General features: G+C 36.5%; 1 protein-coding gene across 2 annotated transcripts in view; it reads left to right on the top strand.

Moving 5' to 3' along the window:
- The first annotated feature begins 5,119 nt into the window (after positions 1–5,119).
- The window catches only part of LOC149083264 (alpha-tocopherol transfer protein-like), a 232,971-nt gene continuing 227,447 nt past the window's right edge, over positions 5,120–10,643 (top strand). For both annotated transcript variants that reach the window (XM_089236476.1, XM_089236475.1), the window contains exon 1: positions 5,120–5,263. The gene's annotated coding sequence lies outside the window, so the exon portion shown is untranslated. The remainder of the gene's footprint in view (positions 5,264–10,643) is intronic.

Genomic DNA, 10,643 nt, shown 5'->3' with positions numbered 1-10,643 from the left:
CTGGGAAGATTGGAAAGGTGACAAACCGTTATAAAGGAATAAACTGTTATAATGACGGAACTAAAGGTGTGACAAACCATTGTAAAGGCACATATACACGCATGGCCCCCCACATAGGGGGGGCTGACAGGGCTCTAGCCCTGGGGCCCGGGACGGTTATCATCACATTTTTACTTTTTCATGCTATAAATTAACTGCAGAAGGGGCCCGTTAAAAGTCTGACCGAGGGGCCCGCAAAAGATCCCAGCCTAGGGGCCCCGCTACAGGATGTGGGGGCCATGTATACACGTCTGAAACGCATTGTTGGAAACCACGGTAACCAAAGTAAACGTTCCGAAAGTAATTGTTGAGGTTCCAAAACCATTGTTGCCCGAAAGTTTTTCGCCCATTTCGGACATTTGTCCAGGCTCTGACGAACTTTTAAAGTAGCCTACGGTTCAATCCCGGACCTGTTTTGTATATGTGCAAAATCTGGCGACGATCGGTCTAAAATTATAGATTTGTATAAAGAACATACATACATACTTTCACATTTATATATAAGATTCATTTCATTTTATTTTGTGTGCAAAAATGAAAATTGTATACCTCCACCTTTAAAATTGGCTCTGCCAAATTAAATAAAGATTCTGATTCTGGTTTACGAACTTAATTCGTTCCTGAAGTCCGTTTGTAAACCGAATTGTTCGTAAACGGAAGTAATTTTTCCCATCGGAATGAATCAATGTAAAATAAATTAATTCGTTTCCGAGATTCCGAAGATTTTTAGTGTGAACTTTTACTGTGCTGCTCCTGTGCATAACCAATAAGGTTTTCATTAAACCAGCACTGAAAAAATTACAAAATTCAAAATAGATGAAATGCAAATGGAATGAAAATAATGTGTGTGAGTGCCAGGACCAATTCTGGGTTCGTGAATATGGATCATCTATAAAAGCTGTGTTAAAGCTCTGAATATCTCCTATCTGGCCATAAAGTATACTCCAGGCCAAACTGATGGTTCTCTGTAAGACACTCGCTTCCAAACTTTGCAAATAGAAACTATGCAACTGTGGGATGATAAAATAATTTTTCCAGAAGTTTTGTTATTAAGTTCAGAATGAAGAAATCAGAAGTTTATGTTTAATTTTTTCAGTATGTTAGTTCTACGTCAGATATCTTTAAAAAAATTCTTCTCAGCGCTTAATAAATTTCGGAATGACCTGTTAAGGCCCCTTACACACGGAGCGGATGCGGACACATGCCTTTTCACACGAGCACATATTTGCGGACGTTTTTCGCCCGCATCTTTAGATTCATTTTGTTTTCACCCAGTGAACGCTATACGTGAATAGCGCGTTGTTTTTTGTAGTAGTTAATGTTTTTTAAGTTTTATTTTATTATTATGAATAAAATTGTGAAGTATGGACAAAAGGAAGGTTCTAGCTGTACTAAAAATATTCTTAAAATATTTTAATGTAAATTGTTGGCAGGCATTACACATTTTAATGTTTTCACTAAAATATTTTTTTCTCAAAACCAAGTTTTTTGTTAGATAAGGAACATTTTTTCAAACGTCATTCATTCAAATGTCTGAGACCCTGTGTGTCTCTCAACACTATGGTGTTACATATCGTAAACTGGAGTGACTTTGTGCAAAGCTTCCGACTTCGTGCATATTCACGGATTGTAGTGAATCGCTTCCTGGGAGCGTATGGATGAACAATCGCTTTCAAAAATTTTCATGCCGATTCAGGAGCTGTAGGTGACTCCCTGACAGCATTTATTGCATCATCTGCTGTCAGCTGTTGTCTAGATAATTTTTTAGGTTATATTGTGATTTACACAAAATTTTTCAAGTGCGTTTAAACCTCTCCTGGTGCAGACAGTGCGTGTTCCGTGGACACTAGGTAATTTAATATTTCTATGTAGAAGTTACAAATACCTATTTGAATTGTAAAAATACTGCATTTTGGCAGAAATATGATGCATAAACAAAAAAAAAGGATAGGGTTCATTTCAGAAAAGAACTTAAGAAACTGTCTATTTCTTGGCCGCCTGCATTGTCCGATTTGGTCAGATCAAAGGAAGTCCTTCGCATTCTAAAAATATATGTACAAAATATCTTTGCGAAAAAATAATTGGTTTCTATTTTATTTTTGTATATACAGTGTGTACTTGTGTACATTCTCATTTTCCTTGCAAGTGCTGTTTTTGATTCTTGAATAATTAATCAAATTTTCATTTAAGTACTAATTCCTTTTTCTTTACTTTTATTTTTAATTTTATCTTTTCTCACTATCTTTATATATTTGTGTATGTATGTGTGTATGCATGTGTATATGTATGTGTATGTATGTGTATATGTATGTGTATGTATGTGTATATGTATGTATGTGTATATATATTTATGTCGTATAGTTTTCTATTCATGTATGTGTATTGAATTTTTTTTTTTTTTTACATTGCATTGATACCACATGGCATTCACTGGTGCAATATTGCGCTTTCGAATTGCATCCGTATGTTGTTATTGTGCATACTGATCTGATTTATCCTTTCTTTTGTATTACGCTGTATTGCAATTTTTGAGTTTCTTGAACCGTATATGTTTGTTGTTGTTACTTACGTTTGTAAGCCTCGTGGTATACTCTGTGGAACACGAGGAGTTGTTTCTGAAGGACAAAATTAAAAAAAAAAAAAAAAAATGAGGATTCAGATGGTGACTTTGTGCCACATAATTTTTCAGGGTTTTTGCCCTTTTTTCACTATCTTGTTATTGTCCCAGCAATGGTTCGCAAGTATGTGTAGAAGCTGGGTAGTCGACCCTACCGCAATTATTCAAATGAAACACTGGAAGAGGCTCTTAATTTAATAAGGAAAAAAAAAAAACAGGTGCTCACCATTTTTGATCATATTGGGAAGGCGTGTGAAAGGGCCATGAAGAAAGTTGGCAAATTTTACTCATGGCCTGACCCAGCTGACGAAATTTGGTATCCTACGTGCCGAATCATAATGAAAATCAAGAAACCTTGACCTATTAGCAGGGACAACAACTTTGTAGCAGATTCGAAGAAATTAATGTTACATTCATAGTGTGTTATTTTTTAAGAAGAGAGCTTTATATTTTAGAGTTTCAAGTCTTTATTTTTGTTATGTTTCAGGGAACTAAAATTTTCCAAAAAAAGTAAAAATAAATGCTTTCTTTACTTAAAAATATCAATAAACTTATTTTTTAGGTTCTAGAAATTATTTTATTTAAAAATTTAAAAATGTCCTAACTTTGGGCCGAAATTATTTTTCTAAAGGGTTCCAAGTAAAGTTAACAACCGAAATTCAATAAAAATGGGTGTGACAGACAAGAAAAAGTAAAGGCACACAGTCACCCCCTGAGGGGTAACGATTATGTGCCATTCCTTGTCATCATAATTTTTTTTAAACCAGAAATCGATAGCTGAGATATGACCCAGCAGCCTAGACAAAGCATAAGGGAAGATATCAATGAAAAGCCTCAAAAAGTGGCACAAAGTCATCCCAGTATACGGTACTTTAACACAAGCTTTTAAGATTTCAATTCATGGTTATTTTTTATTTAATTTTAACTTTAACAACATGCAACTTTTTCAAAAATCAACAAAATTTATCCATATTTTGTGCCATAAAATTTTTTATGGTATTTTTTTTTTTTTTAAGGGTTTTTAAGGGTATTTATGGCAAATAATTAAAAAATTCCATGCAAAATCATCTTTAAAATTAGCCAAAGATGCGGGTGAGTTCGACCCGGAGCCGCGTGGTGTGAATAGCTCCATATAACCTAATGTACAAAACCTGTACGTGCGGATGCGAAGCCCGCACTTAGGTTCTGACACATGCGGGCGCCATCCAGACCCGCATGAACACTTCCAAGTTGCAAGAGCCCAAATGCATGCACTGGATGAAAGGAGACGTATTTGGTGGCAGGAACTCTGATGGAATGCAATTCTTCAAGCATATCTTTATCGAGAGGAAAAAATATCGTAAAATTGTAATCTCAAACTTCTGAAATGCGTTCCTTCAGGGATTTAGACCGTTTTACATGTTCTTAAACCGGGATTTGTTAGTAAGTCCAACCATTTTTGTTGGTCGTAAACCGAATTATTCGCAAACAGAGACGTTCGTAAACTGAGAATTGATTGTATATATTTCTCTTTTTCTACTCTTTCTTTGTGCGTGCACTTGATCATGAATTGTTTGAATGACGTCACCCTAATAGGCTACTCTAGGGTTGCGGGATTTTTATATTCGTTCTTGGCATTCAAAATATTAATGCGTATTTAACATTTTTTGAGAGACCCGTAATAATTACATCAGATTTTTTAATATTTTTGTGCAGAATTATATATAAATGTGAGTAGAATCGGTGGTAATTTTTTCAAAACTTTTTGATGTCACCATGAGATCCTTTCCTTTTGAGAGCATTTTGAAGGGGAAAAAAATCGGGATTTAAAATCAACAAAGATTTGTTTATTTTTTTTCCTTTTAGTGGCAACATATGTTCGAAATCTACCCAAAACGGTATTTATAAATTAGAACAATATTTGTTTAATGTGAGACTGAAAGTGCTTGTTACGCAGCATTAATATCTGATGTGGGTCGCAGATTGGACAATTCTGACGTCACGTTCTGATTTGCATGGAGGGAAAAGAAAGAAAGTGAACAAGGAAAATTGAAAGGGAAGTGCAATCATCTATTGCCTCCACCAATTCAACAACAAAATGTGTAGCACGCCCCCCCCCCCCTCCACTTTAGTTCGATTGAAATTACGGGGAAGCGGGCGTGTCATGTATGCTGTTTATGCAACGTTAGTTCAAAACAATCGCTGCAGCAACAACCATTGCTGCAGCGATTGTGCAAAGACTCTAAATTCAATTTTATGGCGCAATTTTCAAGGCTGACTGATAGTGAGAGAGGTGGTCGAAGATCTAACAACTTTTAGTGGAAAGGTCACACAAGCACGCGTTCTCGGGGTCGAAGTGGACAAAAATTTTCCTTATTCTATCGCTATAAACAAAAAAAAAACAAAAAACGACAGGAATCTCGTCTGTAAATTTCCTTCTTCCTCGCAATGATTCAGCGAAAGATTTGGGATAGAAAAGAAAAAATAATAAGTTGCAAAGGGTCATCGCGTGATGAGGATATGATGAGTTGTCCTTGTTCCCCTTTCTTACAGACTATGTATTTCAGCAAGAGGTTTTCTCGATGCAGAATCACACGCTGCAAAAGCCCTCGTGGATATAAGCGAAAGGTAAGAAGACTTTTCATTCCCATCCCTTATGCCATTTTTACTCAAACCCAAAGGAATCATCGTAGCTCATACCATTATTCGAGTATATGCTTAGGCCTATACGATTCAAAAAAAAAAAAAAAATTACGCGTTTTTAACATTTCAATCGCACTTGTCATCATAGAGAAACTTCACTCATTTTCTTGTGTTCCAGTATCCAATCATTAGAAACTAATGGTAGATTTTTAATTAAAAACATTGTTTTTTTAACGGTAAATTTAGCTATGAAATAAAAATTCATGTATTCAAGGGTTAATATTTATTTTATTTATTTATTTAACAACACAACAAAACAATACCTACACTATGCAGCTCTTAGGGGCTCACTTAGTCCGTCTTAGAGCTTAAAAAAATTTTTTTACATACAATAAACAGCACGCTCTTGATTTATTTCAGTATTTTTTATAGAGGTATTTCAACCTCTGCCTTGGTTATCTATTTATATTTTTTTATAAAAGTTTCATAATTAGTTATAGAATTTGAAAATATATAAATTTCTTTTTTGAAATGCTTATTTATTCTAAGGTCTAATATTTTTGTTCTAATTTTGTTACAAATGGTTGTTTCTAGGTAAGTTATACTTTTTAACAAGGTATTTATTTGATTTTGGAGTTGAAGAGAAGAAATTGTATCTATTTGGGTTACAATTGTATATACAATTGTATCTATTATCGCTTTTTGTGAGAAATAAATTATGACTTTTAGTCATGAAAATGATAATTTTATACACATAAATTTGCCTTTGTAATTTATTAAAATTTCTGATTTTAGTAGATTGGATTATTAAATGTTATTATCTTATGTTTTATACGATTATATAGATGTTAATTAAGTTCTTGATGTTATCGTGGTAGGCTCCTCAGTAGGTATATTCTCTTACTCTTTCTATGTGACTGCAAGAACAGCTTTGAGAGGAGGTATTTACAAACGTGAAATCTTAGTGATATTGGAGTTTCTGGTTTCATATCTCTTGTTTTTAGACGCATAAATTTTGTTTTTTCTATGTTTGGAAGTAATTTATATTTTGCTAGTCACGTGTTAATTTGTCTAAGGTCATCGAAAACTTTAGTTATCAAAAGAGAAATATTTCCATCTTCAACATATAATATAGTATCATCCGCGAAAGATACTGTTCTACCAGGCAATTTTAGAAAGCATAATTCATTTATATAAATCAGAAAAAGAGTGGGGTCGAGTACTGTTTTCTGAGGTATTCCTTTTTTTATCTCAAGATACTTTTTCATTTTCTATATGGACTGCCTGCATTCGTCCATAACAGTACATCTCGAACCACCGCAAAAGTTCACCGCGGATTCCAGCTCTCTCCGTCTTATATAATAACAGAGTCCATAAGAGTACGCAAAACGCAAAATTTTCTGGAGGGGCAGGAGTGTCAGGTTTTTTCCCCTTCTGGGGGGGGGGGGGTGTGTTACGTTTTTTCCTGCAAAATAACACCAAAATTTCGGCTCGTTGACCTCTCCCCCCCCCCCTTCCCCCAATTTACGTACGCCAATGACAGAGTTAAATCTACATTATCAAAAGCTTTTTAAGTCGATAAAAAGTGATAATGAATAGTTATTGTTGTTGAAGCTCTGTTTTAGGTTTCATTCATTTTTGCGACTGCCATTTCAGTGTTTTTTCCTATTTGAAAACCGTATTGATTCTCAGTGAAGAAAGTCTATAAGGAGTGTCTTTGAATTTCCTTCATTACCTTACAATGATGTGGATTTCTCCGATTGTCCAGAGGCACCGCTTTCAACATCTTCGATTTTTAGTTGATCCAAAAAGTCCTCGTTTCATACTCGTATCACCTTAGACGTTAGATTTTTCCTAATGTAGATTTTTACTTCCTTGACCCAGGCCTAAGCCTATCGTTGTTCATTTTAAATTGCCTTTCACAATAGAAAAATCCCTTGACAGCTGGCGGGTAGATATTCATTTACGTATATCCTTCGTGATCCAAATTTAGGATCGATTTTAGCAGCAGACAGATTTTCCGATTTTGCTTTGCTCATCCATTTCGTTCTGGATTGTTCCGATGAAAATCGCACTATAATCGTCTTTGGTTTTTTTACTTAAGTTGAAATCCGATGCATAACTTGTATACTGTATAGGTCTAGATCAGTGATTCCCAACGTGGGCGTTAACGCCCCCTTAGGGGCGATGGAATGTTCCAGGGGGGCGGTAGAAGCTACGCGTATAACATAGGATCCTATGGGCTGGATTGCGTTGGGGGCGATGGGAGAAAAAATTTCTGAAGAAGGGGGCGATGGGACAACAAAGGTTGAGAAACCACGGTCTAGATTATTGTATAGGTCTTGGATCGGTCCCAGTTCATTTTTTATGGTTTTTACAATGTGTTTAATATTTTCATCTCTGTCCTCAGGCACTCCATTTATCTCGATATTACATGCTCGGATTTTCGTTTCCAATAAAAGTTAATCTATCGCGCATCTCATATAATAACCTTTTAAGAGCATTGTTTTCCTCTTGGAAATGGAGACTTTTTTTTTTCAACGTTGTTCACCGTTGTTTTTGTTTTGTTGAGCTCCTTTCCGAGGTCCTTTATGGATGCAGCATTGAGATCTATCGATTGCTTGATATCCGCAATGTCTTTTCGTAGGTGTTCCTGTTTTTCAAGTACACTGTTTATATAGATTTCTCTATCGTCTGATTATTTTTTCCAGTTTCTGGAATACACGTTTTAATTGGAATATCACTTACCGTATATCACTGCTAATATCGGTAGATTCCTCGCATGTCACACTGAGCTTGTTTTTCAACCGTCAAATGTTCATTTGAGTTTACACATACAACGTGGAACGCTGTTTTACAACCATTATTAGAAAAGATAGTATAGGATGGGCAAAAAGTCCGTAGAAACTTTAAAAATGCATAAAAATCTGAAAAATAACGGAATTAAAAAAACGGTTTACAGGGTTAACATCGTTAGGTCACAGGAATTTTTTTGACAGGGAAAAAAATAACTAAAAAACAGCCGATAGGTGGCGCTGACATACACAAGTCAAAGAAAAGTGTATTGATCCGGTCCATCCAATCTGTCGAAACTGAAAGATGCGATCTGCCGAGACGTGTCATGTATACACCTCTCGGACCAGGACTACTGCACTCTGCCGTTGCTGGATTTGTGACTCCCCAGTGGTGGTGGTCATGTAGAACACATACTGCGATAATAAGCGATTTGGAGGCATTCTGTTCGTTATTTGCGTATATTTTCTTCGACATGTCAGCGCCATCTATCGGCTGTTTGTTTCCTCTCTTAAAAAATTTCCGTGACCTATGTAGCAATGCTAACCCTGCAAATCATTTTTTATTTAGGTTATTTTTCCGTTTTTTATGAATTTTTAAAGTTTCTACTTTATTACTACTGTATTACAGAATAATAATAATATTGTTATTATTAGATAATAGAAAAAATAATAATATATTAAACTGTTCTTTACTTTCTTCTCCGCTCTTTCAAACTTGCAAGAAATGGTAAGATTGGTCGAGCGCTGGTGTGTGCGAACCCGTGTTGAACTGAATGCAGATAAAACCAAATTCATGTGGTTCACTAACAAGTCCTCATTACCACAACAAGCACACATAGAGGTACAAGGAGTTATAGTCAACCCAGTCATTCACAATAAATATTTGGGGGTGATAATGGACAAGAGATTCAGTTTCTCCTGGCAGTGTGTTGATGCCATCCGTAGGGCGACCGTGGCCTCGGTCATGCTCAACAGACTAAGCCACAGGCACTCAAGTCTTTCAATTCGAAATAAAATTATTCTGTATAAGATGGCAATTAGACCGATTCTTCTGTATGCTGCGCCTGTCTGGTTGTTCTCGAAGAAAATGAATATCATCGCTCTGGAGAGATTTCAGAACAAGACTCTGAGGAGATACACCGGACTACCTTGGTACGTTAGAAACGTTAATATCAGACGTGATTCCGGAGTGGCTGATGTAACGTCATATGCAAAGAAACTGGCAAAGAACTTATTTGATAAATTGAACGATTCTGAATTTCCACACCTTGCGGAGATTTCATCATACGACAGTAGACACAAAGCACGATTAAAAAGACCAAAAAATTTTCTACACATGCCTCGACCTGTGTTGCCAGGTCTATGAACATTTGAAAACTTTTGAAAGAAAAAAAAAACCCTTGGGTCTCAGGTGAACCTACGTCTTCACCCACCTTATTAGAATCTAACTATCATTGCAAAGCGCACTACTGCACAGGAATTGGCAGAGTCATGATGAAGGGGGTTTGATGGATTATAACTGTCCATTGGAACCCCGTTTCACCAATTACGGTTTTCGGTTTTCGGTTTTTCTTCTCCGCTGCTCAACCGTTATTAGCTCGTGAGAGCTCTCTACCCCTGTTTACGGGTCGTCGTCTGACGGTACTTTACACGTGGCTACGGCGTGGACTTATTTGTGTGAATAAACAGCCTTGATGAGGCTCGAGCTCCCGTGGAAAAGATTCGACTCTTTCTGATCTTTCCTATTTTCTCTTCTTTTTTCTATTTCGGCCACCAGGATAGGCCAATCTTAATTTCTAAACTTTCTCAATATCCTAATTCACTGAATTTTTTCAAGTGCCATACTATATGGCACATCAGTAAAGGTAAGTTGTGGCTTACAATCTTACAGGCGTAAACATGAATGTCTGTCCCATCCGTCTGCCCGCTCCTGGTCAGGCCCCTAGCGATTTCGAAGCCTTGAGCAAGCTAGCGAAACTCGCTCTTGAACATGACGATATACGTCAGGTATACCAAAAACGTCTAATGTCGTTGTTGGGACTTTACTTAGCTGACTATGACAACCGTCTTCTTCTCGTTGAGGACAAATGTAGCGTTGCTACAAATTTCAGCACCGTTATGGTACACTATGAGGATTACTTAGCTGATGAGACTAACACTTCTAACTTAGATGATCTCATTAAGTATTCTGATTGTTTCTTCCTCGAAATCGATGAGGCCCCTGTAAGCACACGCTTGCATCCAAATTCAAGGCCCAGGAAAATTCCCCGGTATCATCGTCGCTTATTAACAAGTCTTCTCTTAGAAGTGCAAAGAAGGCTAAAAAGAAACACAATAAGTCACAGGATTCTGTCCCAAAGTTGGTTTCTCATTTTCAATCTGTCCCAGATGATGACAGTAATTTCCCCTCTGCTTCCAATGAAGCCCCTTGTGAGGTGCTGTCACAAAGTGAGGATGAAGATGGGAATCGTAGAATACTACAATCGGACCTAGGTGGCAGTAGCACGGTACCACAGGATCTCATTAGCTCAGAGGATAAGGGGATGCAGCTAATGAAGATATAGATCTTA

The sequence above is a fragment of the Pholcus phalangioides genome, unplaced genomic scaffold (assembly GCF_987345545.1).
Source record: "Pholcus phalangioides strain wild (caught in Gottingen) unplaced genomic scaffold, Ppha-v1.0 ptg000009l_1, whole genome shotgun sequence".
Lineage (NCBI taxonomy): Eukaryota > Metazoa > Arthropoda > Arachnida > Araneae > Pholcidae > Pholcus > Pholcus phalangioides.
The sequence above is the reverse complement of the archived record's forward strand: the minus strand, read 5'-3'. Positions and strand labels throughout refer to the sequence as shown.